This window comes from Sus scrofa, chromosome 12, assembly GCF_000003025.6.
Source record: "Sus scrofa isolate TJ Tabasco breed Duroc chromosome 12, Sscrofa11.1, whole genome shotgun sequence".
Lineage (NCBI taxonomy): Eukaryota > Metazoa > Chordata > Mammalia > Artiodactyla > Suidae > Sus > Sus scrofa.
The window spans coordinates 30,884,637-30,912,160 of record NC_010454.4 but is presented as its reverse complement, the minus strand read 5'-3'; positions in this window follow the sequence as shown (position 1 = coordinate 30,912,160).

Below are 27,524 nucleotides of genomic sequence, written 5' to 3'. Positions count from 1 at the left end.
ATATATATATATATATATATAAAATATTATTTTCCACCATGTTCTATCACATGTATAGTTCCCTGTGCTATACAGTAAGACTTCATTCACTTACCTAGTCTAAATTCCATGGTTTTAAATGTTGATGCATAGCTCCTGTCCCCTAGCCACTGTCTCAACAAATGACTCCACAAATGAGTACAGAAAAACCTGATACTTTTTAGAAGTTACAATGGCCATCCACTCAAACTTCATGTGCAATCAGGACAAATCACACAGTGGTGAAAATTAGAATTACTTTTGTTCCCATATTTAATGGTATATCCTTCAAGGTTAGCCTGAAGAGTAACCTCAAGGGGGTCTGAGAACAGAACCCATCTGTTTCTGTAATAATATGACTGTAATAATATGGCTACTATCCCAGGAAATTCTTGCCCAGGAAGATTAAGTTGAAAATAACTTTATTGTTGTTTCAAGAACTTACTGCATATCCATTTATCCAAATAATAGACTATTTGGCCAGCTCTCATCGGCATAAATACCTGTTCTTCCAGACATTAGTGAGTTGAACTAGGCTTATCAAACTGAAAGCTTTCCCTTTGTGCCTATCAATCCTACACTGTGTTCTATTCCTGTCAGTCCCCCACACTGAAAGGCACAACTTTAAACAGACCTATCCCCCAAATCTTATAAATGTCTTATACTTTTCCTACCCTCTCCAAGACAGGACTAGGGCTCTGTTCTTGCTTCCTTTAGCAAAGGTAAGCAAAAATTCCAGTTCTGCTTAATCAGCAGGGTTTACATTGCTGATATTTTTGGAGAGTTGGCAACTTGCAAATAAGAAACTGAGACACATGGGGAAATTTACATACCAAATACCACATAACTATTAAGGGATTGTAACATAACTGCAGGGGTTTTAAAAAGCAATAGATTAATTTTGTTTGGTTTCATTCATTTAAAAATTGGATCAGTTAAAAAATCACTTAAAAATGAAGATTTCATATAAAATCTGAATTTCTGGCTTTTTTTCCAATATTGAGTTTGGTAAGCTCTTCCTGTCTTTTTATATATGATAATCATTGTTAGGTCCTTCAGATATAGCACACTGTTATTTGTTCACCACAGTCCCTGCCATTCATTCACTATTGCTTACGTCTGGCTAACTCGTTTTCTTCAGCTGTCATATAGTAAATGCTTTTGTCATCAAGGACCACATTGGGGGTGGGGGGCAGTTCTCACTGTGGTTCAACAGGCTAAGGACCCAACATTGCCTCTGTGAGGATCATCTCTGGCCTTGGTTAGTGGGTTAAGGATCTGGCATTGTGGCAAGCTGCGGTGTAGGTAGCAGATGCAGCTTGGATCCGGTGTTGCCATGGCTGTGATGTAGACCACAGCTGCAGCTCCTGTTGGACCCCTGACCTAGGGAACTTCCATGTGCTACAGGTGCAGCCATAAAAAGAAAAGAGAAGAAAAAAGACAGTGATTACACTGTCTCACTCTCCCAACTGTGCTGTTGTAGCAGGAAAATAGCCAAAGACAATGAATAGGGAATGAGTGTAGCTGTGTCCCAATAAAACTTTATTTACAAAAACAAGCAAGCATTATTTGCAACCTCTGAGCTATGTTATGCCAAGCCGCAATTGTCACTGGCATTTGCAACCACCGTTCTGAAGGAATCACTTCTCATCTGGCTTTGCAGAAGTGCCTATGGATTATGAGGAGAAAAAGGTTGGAAGGTAAAGCTAAAAGTGTGTGGGAAAGGTTTGAAACCAATCTATTGTTATACTTCCCTCTACTAAAAAAATTCAAGAAAGGAAAGCTATTGTCTTGGTGGCTAAAGAGAAGGGTGAGTACGAGAGGTCAAAGTGAGTAAATTTAGCTTTATATGTTGCTGACATGGAAAGCCAGCTGTTTAAGGAACATTCAAGTTGCATTTGAAGTATTGTATATGTATGCGCAGTTGGTTGCTTCTAAATATGCATGAGAAAATACAGATTTGTTTAATGTTAAAATTTGATACAGCTAGCAAAATAGATTTGCTCTAAATAGCAAACTTTCTTGCCACATAGAAATTATGTTTAGATTTGTGAAATTTGTTTGTGATGACTCTCCTTTTTTTTTTCCCCAACAACTCTCCTAGCAGAAAATTTCAGACTCAGAGCAATACCAAGTGTTATCTGAAAATATCATACCTTGGAATTTAGTTTAAATACCCAAATTGTACCAATCATCATAACCCCCCCAAAATATTGTTACTCTTATCCTGTAAAACATGTTATAAAATTCTTTGAGATTTGCCTAAATAAAATAGAAATTTGGAGAGTAAAGATCAAAATATAAATGTTTAAGAATTTGTTAATTAACACTTTACTAATTCACTCTTTTGAAAATTCCAAGAACAGCTGGGGTGAAATCAGTATTTGGCTATGTATGAAAATGACTTGGCAGGAAATGCCTGTGTATTTTCAAGTCTAGGTACAATTCTCTTTAATTGCATTGGCAATTTCATGGCATTTTCCTTGGTTGCACGGCCAATCTTCTTAAATAAGAGGCATTTTTTTTCCACCTATTTTTTTCACCAATTTCCATCGTAGTCTCCTGAAAAGTAGTTTCCATTTCCACCATTCCATTGAAATTTTTCTCAAGAAGGACATTTTCTAAATTTCTTATTTGCAGTTAAACTTTTTTTCATTTATCATTTTCCTAGATCTCTCTGCTGGGTCCTTGAAATTTTTAACCACCTTAACCTTTTACAACCAGAATGTTGCTGTTATTCTTTTATCATTTCAATGTCTCTTTTTGTTGACTCTATTCTTCCTCCTACAATCTAGTGAGCAAAGTATTCTTCTAGTGTCTGTCTTTGGCTGCTGGTCTTGATTCTCTTTTATTCTTGTTCTGGAAATATCAAAGACTTCAAACCCTCTGTACTGAGAGTACTAATCTCTTGCATAGATTACATTCCTTTATTTTTGCTTTCTGGAAATTTCTGTTATTGTTGTTATGGAGGACATTTTTGTTAAAGTCCCTCCACTGTGTCTGATATCAGCCATATGACATCTTCCCCCATTCTTTCTTTGTGGGAATGGGGGATATTGAAATTATGTCCATTATTCCTAAACAAGATAGTGAAAAGATTGATACCCTTTTACTGTATGATGTTTACATCTTTGTACTATAGGAAGTGAATATCATTTATAGATTTTCTTTTTGAAATTTTGTTTAGAGACCTTACTGTTTATATATTGGTTTATCTAGGATCTAAGGAGACTAGGCTTTATCTAAAAATACATTATTTTTGTTCTTGAAAAGATGATGAAGAGAGTTATGACAATTTTTGGAGCTGTTGGCCTGGAAATTCCTGTAGAGTCTCATATTCTGGCTGCAGGAGCAACTCTTTGTTAATCCACTAGTTTGGGACTCAGACATGGATGGTTTCATTTTTGGTAAAAGGGTTATGTAGTATAGTTCTTATAATAGAAAATGATATAGGTATTTTGCATAGCATTTAATAGGAAATAAAAAGGCCTGCCAACTAAAATATGAAAATATTCCTGAGTCCAAGCTTGTAGTGCTCACCATACAATAGAACAATAAATCAAGAGACAACGTTTTGGAGAAAGGAATGGTGACTTTATTCAGAAAGCCAACTAACGAAGTAGATGGCAAACTAGTCTACCAAAGAACCATCTTACCCGAGTTAGAGTTCAGACTTCTTTTATACTAAAAGGGATAGGGGTGTGTGGCTGGTTGTTGCAGACTTCTTGGTGCTTGCAGGACCTCAGAGGGGATGTGATAATCGTTTGTTCTAGCAGTGGTCCATGTAGGTCTGGTCACTATGTTCCTGTAAACCTCCAAAAAGACAAATGCTATTTTCCGTTCTGCAGAAAATAAAAAAACACTTTTTATCACCATGTGAATAAAAAAGCGTTATGGCCTTAAAGGTCAAGCCTGGGAGGCAGAGCCTTGAGAAAGGGCTACTAAGTATATTTCAGGCTATAGGCAACATTCTTTTACAAAAGTGCCGGAGCCAGCAGGACTAAGCACAGGCAACAGAGCACAAAAGTTTGAGATAAAGGAATAAATCCAACAAGGAGTTAGGCCTGTTCTTCTTACATTACTATGATGCATCATTCTTATCTCCCCCCCATAATTAGACCCAATGATGCCTACTAATATAACAGCTCCGGAATTTTACTGCTACTATAACAGACTAAAGAACTCCAAGTGACCAGATGGCAGGTATAGTGTTAGGTCTAGTGAAATCCTTACTATGGCCCGAGTAGTTACTCCAAGAACCGTGGCTGCTAATGAACCTATAGCAGTGATGGCAAATTTAAGATCATCTAAAAATCAAAATGAAGTAACTGCAAAATATAGCTAGGTGGACCTTGTAGATATGGTTTTAGATATATTCCTATTTCTGTTTTCCTATTACTGAGAACTTGAATTTTCTCTCAAGTGTGTCAAACTCAAGGACATCACCAGCTGTTTTCAAATCAGTATATGCTAGTGGCAGTTTCCAAGTCCCTCCCTCTTTGCAAATATGTAATTATTTTGGATCCCAACAGATCCTTTCTTAATAAGCACCCTTACTTCTTGCCAGTTCCAATTCTAATTCTTAGAAAACAATTGATACAACTTTGTAATATTTGTAGTATTTTGTCTTTATAAGCCTCCCTGGTTTTGTAGTTCAGTGGAACCCAATTCAAGTGTTTTAACAAATGACATTTAAGTTGAAGTGATATGCCCCAAATAAAGTGGGTATTAAATGATGGAGCTGAGACATGAACACAGCCAATCTTACTCCAGACCCATGTATGCCGTTAACCATTCTCTTATATAAACTTTCAAAACTTGAGCTTACCTTGGAAGACCACTTAGTGAATTTGGAAAGATCATGTGGATACTATTCAGCTCAACTTGAGTTAAAATCTGTCTTCATCATTTTCATGATGAGTGACTTCAGGCAAGCTAGTTAACCTACCTAAATTTCAGGTTTATTATCTGTAAACTGCCACTAAATATTCCAGCTGTAATGGGCATCTTTAAATTCAGAATTAGATCAGGTAATATTTTTAAAGTACTTTAAAAAAGTCTTGGAACATAAACCACTTAATGCTAGTTCCCTTCACACCCTACAATTCAGGTATCTAATTAGTTGCCAAGTTCTGCTGAATATGTAAGTCTTTAAATTCTCCTTCATATTAATTTATTCCTTTCAATCATTTTCTCATCACAAACAAAACATTATTTATTTATTTATTTATTCATTCATTTATTTATTTATCTTTTTGCCTTTTCTAGGGCCGTTCCTGCAGCATATGGAGGTTCCCAGGCTAGGGGTCGAATCAGAGCTATAGCTGCTGGCCTACACCAGAGGCACAGCAACGCGAGATCTGAGCCGTGTCTTTGACCTACACCACAGCTCATGGCAACACTGGATCCTTAACCCACTGAGCGAGGCCAGGGATCGAACCTCAACCTCATGGTTCCTAGTTGGATTCCTTAACCACTGCGCCACGACCGGAATCCCAAGACTTATCTTAAATTGTCCTTCTTTCTGGACAATACAGTCTCCATATTCTGGCATATACTTTTTCTCATCATTTGGTCATCAATTATTTTACCAACTTACTTTCTAGTTTCCCCCAGTGAACCCCCTACTCCATTTGGGCTGGTCTTTCCAACACTGTCTAATGTGCTTTTGTTATTTCCATCTCAAAGTAACAATAGTTCACAGTGTGGTCCCTATTTTCTGCATCCTAGAAAGAGTAGTGCATATAGGACATTAGGAAGAAAGAAGAATATTTTTCTCCCAGTTTCTAGCTATAAACCTTTTTGTTAGGGACTAGGAAGTTCTTACCATGATCTCATTAGAAGAAAAGCCACCAAGAAAGTAAAATTAACCAGAATATTAATTAGGCTAAAACATCTATTAAAAAAGTTGGTTCTATTTCTCACATCAGAATTTACAAATCTCCTTCAGCCTAAGGCCTTAGCGTTGTACACAAAGCAATCATGGAAGAGAAGAGAATGGCAGAGTAAATCCCAAACTCTCTTCTTGTTGCAGCTCAGTCTTTATTTTAAGGTAACCACACAGAAAAGTAATGGAGTGGGTTATGCAAGAAAATCAAAGAATGTGACTACATTTTAAAATATATTCCCAGAATTCAAATTTTTAAAAGTTGAGACTAGCCTTCCTCCCAATAAAATAGATGAACATTGCCCCTGGTTCACTGTGGTATGAATGGTGAGAGGGTGGGGGAGGTTGATGGCCGTGTCCTGGCAGAGGGGGCATAAAGTAGTGGCTCCTAGAAATGTTAGATCTGTTCAAAATATTAAGGCAAGTCCAGACATTAAGGCAAAACAAAATAAAACAAATATAAGAACAAAAATCCATAGCTGAGTCTGTGTATATGTATCCTGCTTCAGAAATATCCACAAATTGTGGGACGTTTGGGAATATTTAAATTTTTATCCAGCTAATCACATTTTGAATTTTTTTGAAAAATTTAAGATATCAAGACCTTAGGAGCAGTCTTTTCATAAAGAATTGTATAGAATTTTCTATGCACAAGTGTAGGTTTCTATCTATTAGATCTGCTCCAAGAAAGTTACTCTAGTTCAAGAATCTGTCACTCTTTTCACAGTAATGTCAAATTGAAAGCTTGGCAACTTCAAAAAGAAAATGTGCTTGAACCTGAACAGGCTTCTTGTCATAAGTGGAGAGACTATAAATAATCAAGACATTCATAGTGGAAACATCACCTTTTAGTGACCCAGGGTGATGCAAACATTATCACTTAGGCTTTTTTTCCTCTCCCAGTCTTTTCTTCACTGTATTACAAAGCAGGATAACACTACCTATAACTTCAGATTGCCAGGAATGATAGAATCTAGCAAATGAAGAACTGAGTGTTTGGTAATTATGTTAACTTCAAAGCCAAAAAGTTATAGCGAATGAGTATGATATGAAAGCTCCTATCAGTCTCAACTTTAGAGTTGGAATTAATATTGATGTTTCTGAAAGCACAAGTACTGAGAATATGGACTACAGAAAATGATGTCTGAGTTGAAGTTTTATGTTTAAAGAATATGACTGCTACTAAGGACCATGTAAATACATTTTTAAAGTCAGGTGGTTAATTTAGTGTAGCTGTGGCTGCTGTGAGACTCTTTGAACTACTGGCGTCTGAGAAGCAGAAGAGATTTTAAATCAGTAGACATGAGTCTGAGTCCTGATCCCAATGCCTCTTAGCTACAGAATATTAGACAAGTTTTTATGCTTCCTTAATGCCTCAGGTTTCTGAGGGAGTAATAATATTGTGTGCTTTATATGGTTTGGAGGAATGCTTAAATGGTAGAATATGTAGAAGGGGTTTTTGTAAACTCTAAGGCATGTTATTTAGATTTTTCATGAACAAGATAGTTTAGGAGTCATTTTAGGTACATTATCACCAAGTAGCAGTAAATATCTTGATTGCCTCTGTAATGTCTTGCTTAGAGAAGAATCTCTTGTTCCCTTGCATCTAGTTTCCCTTATTCAAGTCATCCCTTACCCTGCTTTTTGTCTCTCTTTCCCCCTCCCCTCTTTTGCCTCCTCCTTCTCATCCTAACTTCCCCTCCTGTACCATCTCTTCCTCTTCTTTCTTCTCCTTCTTCTGATATAAGTACATACAGAGTTAAAGAGAATAATATAATGTACTCTTGTGTTCCCCTACTTAGTGCTATTGTCTTAATATTATATCATATTTTATTCAGAATTTTAATGAACTTAATCATTTCAAGTTGGATCCTTCTGGATACCTTCCCCGGATCCCACTTTCCTCAGAGGTAACTATTATCATATCTTGATTATGACCAGGGTTAAAATTTCAGCATTGTATTGTCATTTACTAGCTACATGATAAGGACAAATTCTTAATCTCTGTGTGCTTCAGTTTTCTTATCTATAAACTTGTAATACTAATGGTATATATCTTAAAAGTTGTTATCTTGATTAAATGATAGAATTAGATGTCTGTAAATCATTTGCAGTAATACCAATACATGACACTAATTCCACTCTCAAAATATTTTATAATTACTTATTGGTAGCTGGTGACGTATAAGTACCATGAATTTTGGTATGTATTTTTCCCATGCATGTTTTTACATTTTATTACATATATGTGTATCCTACATAGTAAAAGCATTCACATTTTAAAACTGTACATAATTTGTATCATATATATCATTTTAAAATGCACTTATTTTGTTCAGCATTAGCTTTCTGAGATTTTTTTCATGTTAAAAACATTTTCAGTTCATTTGTTTTAATTGCTTTATAGCGCTTAAGACATTACAAAAATGCACTGGTATTCATCTATTGCCCTGTAAATGAATATTTGAGATATTACTTATATTTTTGTTGATGCAAATAAGACTACAAAAGAATATCATTTTTTAGAGTTCCCATCATGGCGTAGCAGAAACAAATCCAACTAGGAACCATGAGGTTATGGGTTCGATCCCTGGCCTCACTCAGTGGATTAAGGATCTGGCATTGCTGTGAGCTGTGGTGTAGGTCGAAGAGTTGGCTCAGATCTGACATTGTTGTGGCTGTGGTGTAGGCCAGCAGCTACAGCTCCAATTGGAACCCTCAGCTGGGAACTCTCTGTATGCCATGGGTGCAGTCCTAAAAAGCAAAACAAAACAAAACAACAAAACAAAAGAATAGCATTTGTTGTGAAGCATTTATTTGATGTGTTGACATTGTCTTAGGGGCTACACTCAGTAATGGAGATGCTGTGTAAGAGGACATACACCCTTTCTGCTCCAAGAGTCTGGCCTAGTTGCTCTTGATCAAAAGTGGTTGTACCAACATTTACTCTGTCCAATGATATGTGAGAATTCATATGTTTTCATACATAGGAGGATTGTTATACTTTCAAAATTTTGTCCATTAGAATAGGTATTAAAGTACTTCATTGTGAACTGAATTAGTATTTGCCAAATTAACAATGAAGATGAGAGTTTTTTAAAACATTTATTGGCCACTATGGGTTCCTTTTCTATGAAATGCCTATTCAAATATTTTGTCTACTTGTCTTTTGGGTTATCTTCTTACTGATTTGTAGTTCTTTGTAATTCTGGGTACTAGTCCATTGTCAGTTATATATCTCAAATGTATCTCTCACAGATACTGCCTTGTCTTTTAGCATTATTTTCAGTGCTTTGGTTTGGACAGAGTTTTGACATTTTAATGTAGTCAAATTTATCAGTGTTTTCCCTTTTCATTTCTTAAAACAGTACACCTTTCCCTAAGGTCTTAAATATATTCTCCTATATACTCCTTGGACATTTACAATTTTTACTTTTCATACCTTCGTCTTTACATGAAATTTATTTTTGCTTAAATATTAATAGAATTTAATTTCCTTCTTTTTCTTACTTGATTAATCAATTGTTCAAATGCCTTCTGTTAAAAATGCATGCTTTCTTCTTGAATACTCTAAAACATAATTATAATAATGATGATACTGTGAAATACACATATATTTGAAATATACTTGAATGCACACTCCAGTGTTTATCACATATACATATACTGCATACATACACACACATATATGTGTGTATATATGTACATACCAGTGTATATCACATATACATATAATATATATGTACACACATATACCTAATATATACACAATCTTCATTCTTATATAAAAAGTTGAAATTAAAATTTATCAAGTGGAGATAAGCTCCATCATGATAGTTTCCTTCTTTTCTATACTTTTTAACCTCTTGTTATTGATATCTATACCTTACACTTTAGCTGAAAAGAATAATTTCTAGGTTTTGAATTTGTCTTGCTGTTTAACAGCTTCAAATCTATTTGCATGACATTCCCATGCCCGGAGTCCCTGATCCTTCAAGGTGTACTTGGTATATTCCTTTTTATTCTTTGAGACCAGTTTGAGTGCTTTTCCTCTGTGAAACCCACTCAAGCAGGCTTAATTATTTCCCCCCTTTTACTTAGCACATTGTCAATGCAATTATTTTTGAACTTGCCACTCACATATATACATATTCTACTCAGTGCCAGAATTTGTCTTGAGGCAGAAGTGCCTGGAACCCATGCACATGTTTCCATAAAAGCCTATATGCACATCAAGTATTGTAATCATATTTATCAATCCTCCTACTACATTGGGAGCACTTTCATCTCTGAATCAGCACAGTACTTGGTAAATTCTCATTAATATTTGTCGAATGAATGGATAAAGGCATTTTAAGGGCTGTGTATTAAAAAACATGTAATATCCTTGGGATGCTATTTCCCCAGTTAGCCACATTATAGAAATTTCATATTTGACCTTAAAACTGTAGGATTTATAACTTAGACTAGATTTTCTTGAGAAATGACATCAGATACAAATTGGAATTTTAGCTCTGAGATCATTTAATCTGCTTACCTTATGAAGTATAAGGTGAGGCAAATTAATGACAAAGCCTTTCACAGTCAAACAGAAGTGAAGCTTTACAACATGGGCATATTTCATAATAAATTTGACAGATATTCTTAATCTTCACAGCCAAAGAGCATGCAGCATTAATGAGCTTTGCCATAATGTTTCTAGCTTGTCGTCTGCTACAATGAGTTTGTCAGTTTTTGGTGTTTTGTTTTGTTTTTAAGCAAGACAGAGCAAAGACAGAAAACTGGAAACCCCAGGAAAGATAATCTGGTGGCACCATATGAAAATATCATAAATAACATTATATAGCACCTAAGGAATTTCCCATCTCTGATCTTCAATTTCTCATCAAATTAAATAACGAACCTGGATTTGTCAGTTTCTAGCTGTCTCTATTTTAAAATGTTCTATAATTCTAGGATGGAAAAGATTACCCAGAGTCAGTTTCCTGATCTTGGAATACTTATGCATAGTTTGGATGACCAGGTCAAGATGTTCAACTGTGGATTCAAGTATGTGATGGGGATTCAGGCTTAAGTGATTTGTTAAAGTCTCTTCTCTGCTTTGAAAGAGAGACAGAAATCTGGTAGTAGTAGTAGTAGAGAGAAAACAAACAACAATTACTTTACTCCTGGTGCTCAGAGTAGCCTCTGAGAGTGTCAGCGGAACTCCTGTCAGTTATTTAGGGCTTTAGGCTACCCCCAAATTATAACTGGTATGCTCTTCAATTACTTACTGTAATAAAAGTCAAGAGCTCCTGGCTTACAAGGAAACCTTTTTTGATGAAAGTAGACTTGATCTTTCAAACGTAAATGAAGCATTATATACTTGGCATTAAATTTAGAAGCCTGGGCTAAAAGGGCAAATTATGTACAAAGAATTAAATAGACTTTCTATACTGAGATCTATAGGGAAAAAGTGGACCACGTGTCTATCAAAGAAGTGATTGACTTTTAATGCAGCACAGTTCAGACATTATTTACCTTTATACAGGATGAAGGTTGACATGTTGTTGGGAAAAATATTTTCATCCCTATAATTGAATCATCAGGTTGAAAATTTACATGTTCTTAACACTTAGCTTGTTCTGTTGGACCACAAAAAAGCTGTTGTCTTAGGTGGGATCCCCTGGAAACAGCATCTGAGATAAGAATTTCTGTACAGGGGATAATTTAAAAAGTGCTCAAAGGAGAAAGGGGTCAGGCAAGCAAGAACTAAGCAAGAAGGTGGTGTCAGCTGGAGACTAGCTTCCATTTAATCCCCTGGGGAAAGTCTGGAGCACAAACTTCACCCTAGAATATGCCCAATTGTGAGGCAAAGAGAATACATGTTTGCTAACTCCAGTCAGTTATTGTCCAAGATCTGGGAGTAAACACAGAATATACCAAGGAGGTAGTTCCACTTTGGACAGATTCTCTAATTCTCCAGAGGGAAGGGGAGATATGTGTTGTCATCAGCCAACACTTACAGCAGCCAAGGCTTGGGGGTACCAGCCAGTTAAAGGGGTTTTGATGGGGTCCCAACAATATCCACTTCTCTGACAAAATCTTTCCTAGGTGACAACTACTTTTTTGTGTTGCAATCCTGACCTATGTATAATTTAATCTAGTTCTTGTCATAGAATAGTATCTGTTTAGTTATGCCTCTGCTATTAACTGTTTGTTTTACATGAGGAACATTCTTTCAGTCTCATGTCCCAGAATTCAACGCAAGTGCTATTTTGGGGGAAATAAAATAAAATGATTTTCTTTCTTTCTGATTGTTTCTCCTAGGAACTGCACGATCCTGGGTATTAGTTTCCACCCCAAATTTTAAGAGATTAAAAATATGTGTCCTGTAAATTCTCTAAAATTGTTTGAATAGATATTTATAATGTTTTACATTTTATTTTTTAATATTAAATGTTTATTAATTGTATCCTGTGGCAATCATTAAGAAAAATATACATAGAATTTTTTTTCACATCCCGTCTGTTATTGAGCACTTGGTAAACTGGCAGGATTCCAGGAAGACTGTCACAGTCCTCTAGCTTTCCATGTGCTCTGATGTCACCCAAAACTCCTTGGCCTATTTCTTCACCATATGGAATTCATGCCATGGTCTTCTGATATTGCTGAATGTGTAATTGAGATATATTTGCTCTGTTGCCAATATTCTAATGTGAACTCATTCTGAAGTCATGCAGGAGCTGGTCTTTTCTGCCTGGTGCCTCATAAACTACCTATATCCAAACTGAACCAACTAATTATGGCTGTAATTCATGTATGGCCAACTAAAGAGTTTTTAATGGCGCATAACATATTTGTCAGCTCTGAGAACAATTCAGTAAAAACCAGGTGGCCCTTAGAGTCTCCTTTTGTTGGCACAACCTACCTGATTTCTGCAGCTCACAGTCAAGATTAGCCCTTCTTGGTGCTATAAAAAAAATGTTTAATTGTAATTTTATTTCATTTTCATATCATTTTTGAGCTTACAACATGAACCATAAAGTAAAAGCCAAGTGGTCAGATAAAGTGATTCTCCTCCTTGTCAATATGTCACTACATAGAGTTTTTTTGAAAGAAATGTGATTGACAAGTCCCCTTTCCAATGATTTATGTGGAGCTTGGGAATGTAGGAGAAAAATATCAAAAACCTGATAAAAATGGCCAAAGAATAAACATATTCAACATATAAAAGAACCATAAAGGTGTATAAAAACCTTTAACTTTGCCAATATTCAGAGATATTTTATTCATGAAAATTGAGAGCATATACTAAGTGCTACTTTGCAATATTTTTTCCTAGATCACTAACAATCTATCACAAAAAAAGATATACTTCTCCATCAATTAATAGAATCACATTTGTTATTAATTGTGTTCATTAAGAGGAAACATTTGATGCAGGAAGTACCCATCATTATTTGATATTAAAAATAGCTCTCATTTGTTGAACCCTTGTTATGTGATAGACACTATACTTCGTGTTAATACAAATATTATTTTACATAATAGTATAACAATTTTGTTGTTTTACATATAAGAAGAGCAAGGCTTATATATTCAAGCTTAATAAAGCTCATAGAAGAAAAATAAAATTATTCTGAGATTTTTTTCAGAAATGATGTAGTTGAAAATGGAGGAGTTTGGATTTTTTTGTTTGTTTCTTTAGGGCCACACCCGACTAGCCACAGCAACGCAGAAGCCGAGCCACATCTGCAACCTGCACTGCAGCTCATGGCAACCTTTAACCTGCTGAGCAAGGCCAGGGATTGAACTTGTATCCTCATGGATCCTAGTCGGGATTGTTACCACTGAGCCATGATGAGAACTGCAGAGCTTGACTTTTAAATTCTGTTCTATCTGCCTTTAAAACTCCTACTCTTTGTAAGAAACTAAGCTCCTTCCTTATTTTAAGAGGTGAGATTGCTTTTTGTTGAGTTCAATTTTAGAGTCTACATAGAGATATTGCTCTAAATTCATTCAGTTGACTGAGTCAAGTGAGCAGTCTTCTCTACTAGAAATAAAGGGAGAGACTGAGAAGGAGGGGAGCAGCTGCCAATGTCAGAGAGTGAGGTTCAGAGAGGCAACTGGTCCTTGACCATGGTGACTGACTTGGGACATGGTGTTCTCCAGTTGAACATAATTTCACAGAACCCAATATCAGACATGGTGTGACCATGCTGGAACAAGTCGAAATAATACCACTGTATAATCTGAGGTATAGGCAAAAACAACACTGTCCAAACTACAGCAGTGACTAAACATCCTCTGTTCAGCTCATGTGAGTGACTACTTCTTTATATATACACTTTTGCTCTGCTCCATTCCCCTTACCTCTTAGAAGATGGTGAAATGTGGTGGTGGTTAATTTTATGGGTCAAATTGACTAGCTATGAGGGCCCAGATTAAACATTATTAAGCCACACTCTGCCCTTTAGGAATTCAGAGTATAGCTGGACAGTCAACCACACAGACAGTCCGTTATGAAGAATATATTTGAAAAGGTTATGCATTTGAACCAAGTGCTAAAAGAAATCCAGAGAGGGAATGGACCATTCTGTTAGACTAAGAGTGAAGAAGAAAGTTAGGAATTGACAGGTTTTGAAATCAGAGAGATCTGGGTTCTCACCAAACACTGACTCAACTACTGATTTGCTGTGAATCTGGGCAGCTTATTTAATCTCTCTTTTATTCCTCAGTTTAGTAATGTTTGTTCCCATTTTAAAAGGCTGTTACGAGTATTAGAAATATTTAACATAATACCACCTACTGCAACACTCAACAAGGAGTTACAATAGATATTACTACTGTTCACCAATATCCAATTGTCTTCCACCCTAGATACATTGAATTGTTTTTCTCCACTTCCTGAAAGTTAAGCCTGGCCACATAGCTTTCCATAGCCAGTGGAATATTGTGGGTGAGATACATATCACTTCTAAGTGCAAATTTAATATTTTCTGAACTCTTCTTCTGTGTTAATTTTGAGGTAGCATAAAATCAAAGCACTTAGGAGTGTTAAGCCAATACTTAGAAACACATACCTGCAGTGGGTTTTATGCCAGTGGAAAAAAAATGAGCTTTGGTTGTTACGTTCAAGGTCACTGATTATTGCAGCATAGTCTAGCCTATTCTGACATACAAAGGTAGATACTTTAAAAAAATTGTACTCCTTTTTGGCAGAGATGCCAGAGAGGTAGGACAGAGGAAGAGATGAGAACTTGGATTCACACCAAAACTGAATCAAATTAAAGAGAAGATATTATAAAAATATTCTTGTTCCTTAACTTCTCCACAAAAGAATTAGGGAAATTAAGGAAGTATTAACTTTCATGGTGTATATTTCAAGTGCCTTAGAAATTTAAAGAAGTGCTATATTCTTGAGTATTTGGGAAGGTAGTACTTGAAAGGTGAAGGAATATTTAGAGCAGCACTCTCTAATAGAAATATTATATAAATCACATATGTGAGTCATTCAGACAATTTAAAATCTTCCAGGAGTTCCTATCATGGAGCAGTGGAAACAAATCCGAATAGGAACCATGAGGTTGCGGGTTCGATCCCTGGTCTTGCTCAGTGGGTTAAGGATCTGGCGTTGCCATGAGCTGTGGTGTGGGTTGCAGATGTGACTTGGATCCAGTGTTGCTGTTCCTCTGGCTAGGCTGGTGGCTCAGCTCAGATTCAACCCCTAGCCTGGGAACCTCCATGGGCTGCGGGTGCGGCCCTAAAAAGAAAAAAAATCTTCCAGTAGTCACAATATAAAAAGAAAAAAAGAGAAGAAATCAATGGTAATGATATATTTTATTTAACATACTCTTTATAATTTTAACATTTGATCAACATAAAAATATTAATAATATTTTCCCATTAATTCTTTCCTATTAAGTCTTTGAAATTGGGTGTATGCTGTGGACTTCACGGCAAATCTCAATTTGTATTACTTACCTCTCAAGTGCTCCATAGTCTATTTTCACTAGTGATTCTCTCACTGGATGGTGCATATTTAGAGACTGGGTAAGGAGAAATGTAGGGAGAAGAGGAAAGATATGGAAATAAACATAGTCTACAAATTCACTTATACATTCTAGTGAGTGACTTGGAAAAAGTTCTCTTACTTTTCTGGGCCTTAGTTTCTTCAGCCATAAAATGAGGATGATACTTTATGAGGTATTTTAAAGATCACACAAAATTGTGCATATAAAAACATCTCACAAGTCACTTGAAATTAGTTCTCAATAAATAGAATATGCACATATTCCTTTATCAGATAAGCATTTATTTAAGGTCTAATGCTGTGTTAGCCACTGCTGAGGGGACTGTGGAGTGAATGCCCTGGTTGGAGTCAGGTCTCTGTATCAGACTATTACAAAGTAAAAACAATCACAAAGTAAAATTAAATAGGTGGAGGAGATATTTGACAATTCAGTGAGATAATAAAGGGGGGGACATATGGTGTGGGGAAATGGGTTCATGACACCTTGTTTCAAGATCCATCTTTGCCATCGGCTGGCTGTGAGACATTTAGCAAGCCTGTTATATTTTGTGCATTTGCTTGCTAATCTGTAAAACTGGAGATAGCAAGTAGCAATTTTACTGGATTGTTCTAAGGTCTGATGAGGTCATATGAGGGAAGGTACTTTATCAACTGTGAAGAGTTACAGAAGTTTGAGAAAGTATTAAGGGCTTTCATGTAAAGATTTAAAGTTTGTTGGTATTATCACTTATCCACAGTCCAAACAGACAAAATGCGTGAGTTCCTGAGTTAAGCGATTTCTTCTATAACTTGTCATGTAGAATTTTTCTGAGGCCGGTTTTCTCTGGGCAAGTAAAAAATTGTTTGGGAAAATAAAAAAAATAACAATAAAATTTGGATTCAACTTACAATCTTTTTTGAGCTCTGAGGAGGGATTATATAAAAGGAGTTGTTGCACTCTCTTTGCAAGATTGAACCAGTGTATCTTTGTTCCCTCAAGACAACTACACACTTTTCCTTTGAAGACTCACATTCTGTAACAGAAGTGAAGTTTATCAACTCTCCCTTCCCTTCTTTGTCTGCAGTGTACCTGCCTTCGCTCTCAGCCCAAATCAGAACCAGCACCCAGCCAAAAATCCTTTAGAGAAACTTTGTTGATAAACTTAAAACATTTTCTTCAATCCTCACCTTCATTTTATCAAAATGTAAGAAGTAAGGTGATTGGATAGTGACTGAGATGACAACCCAAAACTCTGGAAGGGGGAAAAAAAGGCATACTTTTTTCAGATTAGGTAACTTACTTCATCCTTCATCCTAAAAGTGAGGCTTTTCCTCTCTTCTCTAATTAAATAGTTAGGACAGCGGTGATTATTCAACCAAAAGACAAGCAGAACTGTCAAACTCTCCCTCCCTCCCTGCCTTCCCTTCCAGGCAGATTGTTGTGATTTCTGAGAAATGCGTCAGGAGCAGATGTTTGTTGAGCTTGGAAGTAGAGTCGGTTCTTCCAAAGTCTCCTCAGGGAGTCCTATTTTTTCATCATCTCCACTTGTTCAGCAACATCTGTTGGGTCAAGATTTGAGCTGAGTTCTTGCTAAATCAAAAGGAGGGTTATGTTATTAAACTTGCCAACAAGGAGGGCAGGACTAGCTCTTCTGGATAATTGTCAGACTAATGGGAGAAATGTTGAATGGGGACTTTATCTCTTTTCTCTGGATGCTAACAGGATTCAAAACTTAGGATAAAGATGCATTAGGTACCTAACATTCTAAGGAAAGGGGTGAGAAGGAGCCACAGAACTGTGGACACACATGCCACTCCTGCTTTGTTAAGAACCAGATGAACTAGCTCTCCTCCTTTCTTACCCTCAGGTCAAATAAGAAGGAGGGGAAGAGCAGGAATAAGAAGTGTGTGTGTGTATGTGTGACTGGGTCACCTTGCTGTACAGTAGAAAATTGACAGGATGCTGTGATGGAAAAAATAAAAATCATTTAAAAAAAAAGAGTGTGTGTGAGTATGGATCTCATGGAGGGTGCATAGGTCCTGCTTTAACAACAAGTGGTGGGAGAGACTTACAAGAGAGTCATTTATAGAGATTGGGGGGCACCTATAAGAGGGAGGGAAATGGGCATCACATCATCTAGATGAACACAGCATTGAGAGTGGATTTGCACTTCTGCTCTCTGCCTATTTGTAGAAGACAGAAAAGGAGAATTAGAATGAGGTGAGGGAGAATTGGGCGGGGTGGGGGGGACGACAGTTCCTACTGCTTTGATAACAAGGATGTAGGCCCTCCCCACACAGAATGTTGGTCTAGATTTTTCTTTGTCCTTAATCTTGCATCTCTTAGTTCTTAACCATGCATCTCTTAATTGAATTTTCTTTGATCTTAACCATCTCTTTGTTCCATTAAAACAAAACAATGTACCATGTTATCCTTCAAATCCATTCTTCAGACACACAAAAAGAGAGAAATAGAGAAGAAATCATCCCATACCATGAGGACTCTTGAAGCAAAGTATGGCAAATTTCAGAAGAGCTTTCTAATCACCATGCTTGGCACTTTCTAATCAACAGCATATTCTTGACCTTGCCCTTCTTCGAATGGAGAAGAATCCCTTAAGTAATTCAAGAGTGTGTCATTTCAGACTTGTCACAGAACTAATTCTGATTCTGGGATCAGAATCCTTAAGTGCTCAACACCACTGGCATTAAAAACACCACTGACGTCGAACTCTGGGACCCTCTTGTCCTTCCCAGTCCTGGGCATGCACCTCCTCTAATCATTCAGCTGGCTAATGATCCCCTTCCAGCAGGTGTAAATGAGTTTTCACACTCCAACCTGGCTTTTGTCAAGGCTTTAATGTAAGTAGCTAATGAGTGCTATTGCTCTGAGTTTTCTCCTGCAAAAGAAGGGTATGTCTAACTAGTGATATAATGACAAGTGCACGCTAATGTTATTCTGTTCGGTGGTGCTGAAGAGCACTGAGAATTTAAGAAAGATGAATCCCTCAAACAAAGGCAGACTAAAAACATATTAAGCAGAGCTGTGCTGACAGCCTAATTCCATTACTTCTACACGATCTTGAATCCACTCAAGCATAGCAAAGATATCTCAGAGGCGAGGGAGAAGGAGGCAATATCCTCATTAAATATGCGAGCAGAGCCTGTAGGCAGGGCTGGTATGGTAAATTGGCCCGACTGGTGAGGAGAGGCCAAGGAGTTGAAAATTGATCAGGACAAACATTGTGACTTCAGCGTTTCCGGGCACAGAAAAACTCAGAGATTTGACATCCTGCCAAATAGGACTGCAAATGAATAATCTTTTTCAGGACTCTTGATGTTCCTGAAATTCACCTCTCCCTGAACAATAGGTTTTTATTTTGATGATAAACTCCCAGAGCTTTGGAAAGTGCTAAGCCCAACAAAACAGTTTTATTCTCTTTGCAGTTAGTGTGAATTTAAGAAACCAGTGATTCAGCTGTGAAACCAGTGAATTTAAAACCAGTGATAGCTGTGTTTTCAAATGTCATGGAATGCATTTTAAAAAATATAGGTAATACTTTTGGAGAGAAATATAAAAAGAAGCTCTGTTACAATTTTCCCTGTGATCATTATAAATCACTTGAAGCACAAGTTGTTTACATCATTCAGTAATGGGTGGCAGGGACTGGATGCTAGAGAATTTCCTTTGTTAGGAAGTCGAGTTCCCCATCTGATTTAGAGTTTCCCTGGTATTTTTTTAAAAACATCTCTGGCTTTGGCTTTCTGCATTTTCCAGGCAAGATTATGCTTTATTCATCTGTGTCACCCTGGCATCTTGCACTGGCTGGCATGGAACAGGTACTCATTGATGTTTGTGAAATAAATAGGTGGATAAATGAGCGAGTGAATGAAGTAATTGGTTAATCCAATGGGTCAAGGAGAGAATCTTATGAAATTATGCATATACATTTTAATTATTTTATTTTAACCTAAGAATGTAAGTTCCCATTTATTTAGCAGTCCATTGATATAGGGTCAAGGGCTTTGTTTGAGTGTCAGGATAGCCAATGAGGTGCCTTGTTTTCTTTCTTGTATAAGGCACACTGATAGTGCATCTTTCAAATTTTCCAATGTTGGTATCTTTATTTTTTTTTAAGTTTCATTGAAGTATAGTTGATCTACAAGATTGTGATTATTCTGCTATACAACAAAGTGGTTCAGTTATACATATATAAGCATCCATTATCTTTCAGAATATGGGTTGAGTCCTCTGTGCTACACAGCAGGTCCCCATTGGCCAGTCATTCCGTATACCACAGTGTGCATATGCCAGTCCCAAACCCTGGGTCCATCCCTCCCCCTACAACCTGTCCCCTTTGGTAACCATAAGTTTTTCAAAGTTTGTGAATCTGTATCTGTTTTGCAATTTTGGTATCTTTAAAGGGGAAAAAAACTTAAGGATAAAGGAAATTAAATGTAGAATTCTTTTAGATTTTCACGGTTTATCTCCAAATGTTTTACAGTTTCCCTCATATACCTAATTCGACAACATTTTTAAAGCTATTGCATTAGTTACCCATCACTGCTGTATGAAATTACTACAGACTTAGTGGGTTAAAATAAGACACATTTATATCATACAGTTCTGGAGGTCGTAAGTGGAATGGGTCTCTTTGGGTTAAAAATCAAGGTGTCATCAGGGTTGAGATCCCTCTTAGAGGCTGTAAGAGAAAAGTCATCTTCCTGGGCTTTTCCAGCTGTGGGAGGCTGCCTGCAGGTTTGGCTCATGGCCTCCAAAAATCATCCAAGCAGCAGGGGCCTGTTGGCTCTTTTTCTCATGTGTCACTCTGACTAAACCCAAGGTCTCCTCCTTTCACTTTAAATGACCCTTGTTACTACACTAGGCCCTTCCAGATAATCCAGAATTATCTCTCCATCCCAAGTTCAGCTGAATAAGAACATTAATTTCACTTGCAGCATTATGTTACACGGTAGCATGTAACACACTCATGAGTTGTAGGAATTGAGGCATGGGCATTTGGAGCAAGGTCATTATTCTTCTACTATAACTATTTTAAGATTTTTCTACACATGTGATTTATTTTTAGTGGGTGAAACAACTTTCTTTTCAGGGTCCTATTTCATTCATTTATATCAATATATTTAAATATAATAATTACATCTATGAATATACCTATCATTTATAGATTTAGAAAATTAAATAAAATTGATTTAGGAAATCAAAATTTCATCCAGTAAGTGGAGCATTTATAGTTGGTCACTTTCCTCACTAACAGAGCCCCAAATTTATTTGGGGTACAATGTATCCAATTCTGGGAAATTAAGTCCAGTTACAATCCTGTCCCCAGTTTATCAGCCTTCTTTAAAGTTAACATTGGCCACACAAAGACACAATTTTGGCCAAAGAAACTTAAGGGGGAGTGTCTTGCAGAAGCTTTTGGAAAATCTTTGGATGTTCTAATTAAATAAAAAATCTAAAAAGCAAAAAGATGATGTAATTGGTAGTACTGTTATCCCTTTTTTCATCTGACTTTTTCCTAGCATGATGAGAAGGACGTGGCCATGGTAGTTGGACCCTCAGCAACCGTTTTGTGACACAAAGGAGAGGCCAATGCAATCTTGTGTTTTTGCCTGTGGTATCTTGAGTTACTGAACAGAAAGTACCTACCTCCAACTTCTTGTAAAGTGAGAAGAACAATTCCCTGGATCTTTCTGATTTTTTACAGCCAAATATATTCCTAATTGATCTAAAGGTTGCTGAAGTGCATGATACACTAGAGATCTGCCTACTGTCTATGAGTATTCAGTTGTCATGAGCATCAGTCAGTAGGTATTACAGAGAGATTGCAACACAATTTATCAGGCAAGTTAGTTTGGTGGAAGCCACTTAAGGAACAGTCTAGTGTTCATTGAATGTACCCTCACAAAATAATGTAAAGCAGAGGTGGCTTTCATGTCAAGATTTTAGGTGTATGGCTAGAAAATGCCATTTTAATCATATTAACTCCAGTCTTTAAAAGAGTAGTATGTGTGTTTTTGTTAACTAGTTTGATGAGACTTCCAGATGTCCTATATTGTAGAGTGGCCTGCTTTTCTAATCTTACCTCCTGCCACTTCCCTAGTTCTTCATCCAATGGCCTGGAAGCAACTAAACTATTTGTTGTCTCCAAAATATGTCATGCTGGTTCATAATTATATCCCTCCATATGTATTGTTCCTTTTACCCAGAATGCCCTTCTTCCCTTGATAACATGGAAAATGCCTATTTATCCTTTCAAACACTTGTCAAGTATACCTCCTCTGTGAAGCCCTTCCTCATCCCAAGATCCAGACCTCCTCAGCCCTCCTCCCCAGAGAGCCAGTCACCACTGAGCTACCTTCCAGCCTGTAATATACTTTTACAATTACCCTTGCACAAAACTCTGCACAAGCCTGTAGAAACTTCTGAAGAGTTGGGATCATGTCTGGTGCATTTTTATTTGTAACTCCAGCACCTAAACGGTTCCTGATAGATGTTGGTTCCTCAGAACATTTTTAAACTAAATTAACCCTTCCTTCCTTTCGTCCTTCCTTCCTCCCCCCCCCCCCCACCGCCACCTTTCTTTTACTTTTTTAATTGCATAGAAGTACAGAATACCAGGGCCTGCTCTGAAGTGAACCCGCTTGTTTTGAAGCTGGCTGAATTCCTCACAAGTTTAGTGATCTGGGGAAGGCTACTTGAGCTTTATAACCTTAGTTTCCTCACCTGCATAAAGAGGACTAGAGTAATCTGCTCCATAGAGTTATTAGGAGGTTGTAAAAGGTAATTCATGTTTACATGTAGATATGTAGCAGAATGATAGTCACACCACATGTTAATGATGATGCATGTGTTGACTTTGTCACCGAGTTTCACTTACTCTCCTTCCCTGGGGCCTCTCTCACATTTTCTCATGGTCCCTAAGAGAGATGTAAGGGAACCTACACTCTGTGAATCTCAGCATTTACCCAAAATCACAAAGCAAGCGACTCTAAAAATAGTACCAACAATTAGTGAACATTTTTATGGGTCAGGGATATTTCTAAGAAGCTTATGTGGATTATTTTATTTCATTCTCATTTAAAGACAGAGAGAATGGGCTCAGAGCAATTTGATAACTTGCTCAGTGTTAGTTACAGGGCACTGGGTGATGCAGCAGGGATGGAAACTCAGAGCTCAGCTGGGTGTTATTTCTTAGGGCCATATGCTACCCTCTCATTCACTCACATCCTCTTCCCCTACTTCTGAATTGTCATTCTTTACAGCTCCTAGTTCAGCATGAAACACATCAAAGATGCTAAATAAATATGTATTGATTGATTGATTAACTAAAGCTTTGTCATTACTTAAAGGCATTTATTGATACCACTATAAGGTATCACCTTACACCAGCCAGAATGGCCATCATCAAAATGTCTACAAACAATAAGTGCTGGAGAGGGTGTGGAGAAAAAGGAACCCTAGAACACTGTTGGTGGGATTGTAAATTGGTGCAACCACTGCGGAAAACAGTATGGAGATTCTTCAGAAAACAAGAAATGGAACTACCATTTGATCCAGAAATCCCACTCCTGGGCATCTATCCAGTGAATACCATGACTTGAAAAGACACATGTACTCCAATGTTCATTGCAGCACTATTTGCAATACCTAAGACATGGAAACAACCTAAATGTCCATCAACAGAGAAGTGGATCAAGAAGATGTGGTCCATATACACAATGGAATATTACTCAGACATTAAAAGGAACAAAATACCAGCATTTTTAGCAACACGGATGGACCTAGAAATTATCACGCTAAGTGAAGTCAGCCATACAATGAGACACCAACATCAAATGCTTTCACTGACATGTGGAATCTGAAAAAAGGACAGAATGAACTTCTTTGCAGAACAGATACTGACTCACAGACTTTGAAAATCTTATGGTCTCCAAAGGAGACATTTTGGGAGTGGGGGGATGTGCTTGGGTTGTGGGATGGAAATCCTATAAAATTGGATTGTGATGATCATGGTATAATTATAAATGTAATAAACTCATTGAATAATAAAAAAAGATCAAAAGAAAAAAGATGCTAAATAAATATGTATTGATTGATTGATTAATTAATGCTTTTGTCATTACTTAAAGGCATTTATTGATACCTCACTTAAAACTACTTATGTGTCTCATAGAAACTGTGAAATTTATGGCACATTTGGAACAATATAAATTCAATCAGTTGTACATTAGATAGAATGGAATGTGGCATTTCAAATGACATTAAGAAAAGCCCTATTTATTCTAACAAGGAAAATATTATTTAAGATTCTTTCAAAGACAATAAAACACCAGGATTTAAAATTGTCTATGTAAGATAATCTGAACTAACATAAATTACACTGCCATGCTAAAAGTTGCCAATTCTGGGTGGTGGGATTAAGTGAGTAACTATTCTTTTTCTTGTTTTATATGTATATAAACTGTTTATAATTTTATAATTAATAGAAAAACTTTTTAAAGATGTACGCAGGAAGAAAATAGTCAATACGAAATTCTAATGATTTCTTAAATGGAATGGGAAGACAGTCTCTTATCAACACTTAATTGTGTAGGAAAAGGCTGATTAATTTTGTTGATCTCTAGCTAAGTCAGAAAAATTTAAAACCCTTTAAGGCTTTTATAATAGCTTAACAACTGCAGATTTTTAGGACACCTAAAATTAGGACACATGGAAATGCATGATCCTTAACTATGGTTTCTGACTATGCATGATTAAAGTCTTCATTTACACTCTTAACAACTGATTTCTCTAACCAGTTTTTCAAAGAGCTGCTCTCCATTTTGCAGAGGAGAGATTACAGCTTTTGATAATGTAAGAATGAACAAATTCAGGAATTTTTTCAAGAAGGTGCTTGTATTTATATAATTTTTAAGCCTCTAGTTTGTAAGACTTACATAAAAGTGTTATGTCCATTTAGCAGATATAAATCCTACTCATCTCTTCAGGGAAATTTAAATAAATTATATCAAAAATCTTACTGAATTTCCTCATACACATCTTTAAGAATTGCTATAGCATATCAGAAAGAGCTTGGGTTTCAGAGTTAGAGCAAAATTATCATACTGCACTTTTCATGGAACCCAGAAATTAAGTATACTTGGAGCAACAAACAAATGAGCAAGCATACACAATGGCACACACTGCTCGTATTATCACCAAGATGTGGCTGGACATCATATTTACCTTGATTTCTAAAAACAATTATCTGTTTTACTTGAGTTGAGATTTCAGATGACTAAAGGAATCATAACTGCTGAAACTGAAATTAACTTTTAAAAATTAACTTTTAAAAATTTAAATAATGGAGCTCCCCTTGAGACTCAGTGGAAGATGTAAGGTCAATCCATGACCTCACTCAGTGGGTTAACTGGCATTGCCGTGAGCTGTGGTGTGGGTTGCAGACATGGCTCAGATCTGGCATTGCTATGGCTGTGGCATAGGCTGGGAGCTGTAGCTCTGATTGGACCCCTAGCCTGGGAATTTCCATATGCTACAGGTGCAGCCCTAAAAAGAAAAAAAATTAAATAATGATATTTCCAAGTGTTATAAACTTCCTTATCTTACTGAGTTAAGAACATTGAATATAATTTATCCTTTCTAGATGATGCTTTGGCTAGGACTTCCAATACTATATTGAATAAGAATGGCAAGAGTGGACATCCTTGTCTTACTTTCAGTTTCTCATCATAGAGTATGATATTAGCTGTGGGTTTGTCTTATATGCCCTTTATTTTCTTGAAGTATGTTCCCTCTATACCCATTGGGGTAGTTTTTTTTATATCATAAATGGGTGTTGAATCTTGTCACTTGATTTTTCTGCATCTATAGACATGATTATATACTTTTTATCCTTTATTTTGTTAATGTGGTGTGTTACACTGATTGATTTGTAGATGTTGAACCATCTTTGTATCCCTGGAATAAATGCTACTTGATTGATTGTTGTGTTTGACCCGGCAATTTTTTTTTTTTTGTCCTTTTGCCTTTTTGGGGCCACTCCCACAGCATATGGAGGTTCCCAGGTTAGGGGTCTAATCAGAGCTGTAGCTGCAGGCCTATGCCAGACCCACAACGATGCAAGATGTGAGCCACATCTGTGATCTACACCACAGCTCATGGCAATGCCGGCTCCTTAACCCACTGAGCAAGGCCAGGGATCGAACCTGCAACCTCATGGTTCCTAGTCGGATTTGTTAACCACTGAGCCACAACGGGAACTCCTATTTATTGGGAGGTTTTTGATTATCCTTTCAATCTCTTTATTAATTTTTAGAAATTTTGTTGGTATATGGCTATCATAATTTTCTCTAATAATCATTTGTATTCTGTGGTATTTGTTGTTTTTCCTTTTTCATTTCTGATTTTGGCAGTGCCTTCTCTCTTTTATCTTCATCTAGCTAAAGGTCTGTCAATTTTCTTTATCTTTTCAAAGAATCATCTCTTCATTGATCTTTTCTATTGTCATTTTAGTCTCTATTTCACTTGTGCTCTGATTTTTATTTTCTCTCTTTCTTAACTGACTTTGAGCTTTGCTTGTTCTTTTTTTTTCCCTAGTTAAGTATAAAGTTAGACTTTAAGATTTTTCCTTGTTTTTTGAGTGAGCTGTTATGCTACAAAATTCCCTCTAAGTACCATTTCTGTTGCATCACATCGATTTTAGTTTGTTGTATTTTCATTTTCATGTGTCTTCAGGTATTTTGAAATTTCTCCTTTGATTTGTTGACTCAATAGTTATTCAGTAGCATACTGTTCAGTCTCTACATATTTGTGATTTTTCCAGCTTTCTTCTTGTAGTTGACTTCTAGTTTTATATCACTGTGATCAGAAATGATACTTAAAATAACATCTCTCCTCTTAAATTTGTTACGGGTTATTTTGTGACCTAAAATGTGCTGTATCCTAGAGAATGTTCCATGCATGCTTAAAAAGAAGGTGTTTTCTAATGCATTTGGGTGGATGTTCTGTATAAATCTATGTAAGTTTATCTAGTCTAATATTTCACCTATGGTCACTATTTCCTTGTTAATTTTTTGTCCAGATGATCTCTCCATTGATGTAAGTAGAATGTTAAGTCCTCTGCTATTACCATGTTGCTATCAATTTCTTCCTTTACTTCTCTTAATAATTGCTTTATATGTTTTCCCATGTTAGGTGCATATATATTAATAATTGTATCTTGATGAATTGCCTCCTTTATCATTATGTAATGTACATCTTTGTCTCTTGTTACTTTATTTGGCTTGAAGTCTATTTTCTCTGATATGAGTATGGTTATACATAGTTTTTTTGGGGGGGGGGCTGCCATTTGCTTGGAGTAATCAACTTCCATCCCTCCACTGTGAGCTCATGTTACACTTTAGAGCTGAGACGAGTCTTTTGGAGGGAACATATAGTTGGGTCTTTTTTTTAAAGATTTTTATTTTTTCTATTATAATTGATTTACAAGGTTCTGTCAATTTCTGCTATGCAGAAAAGTGACACAGTCACACGTATATATATTTTTTCTTTTTCTCACATTATACTCCATCATGTTCCCTCACAAGTGACCAGATATAATT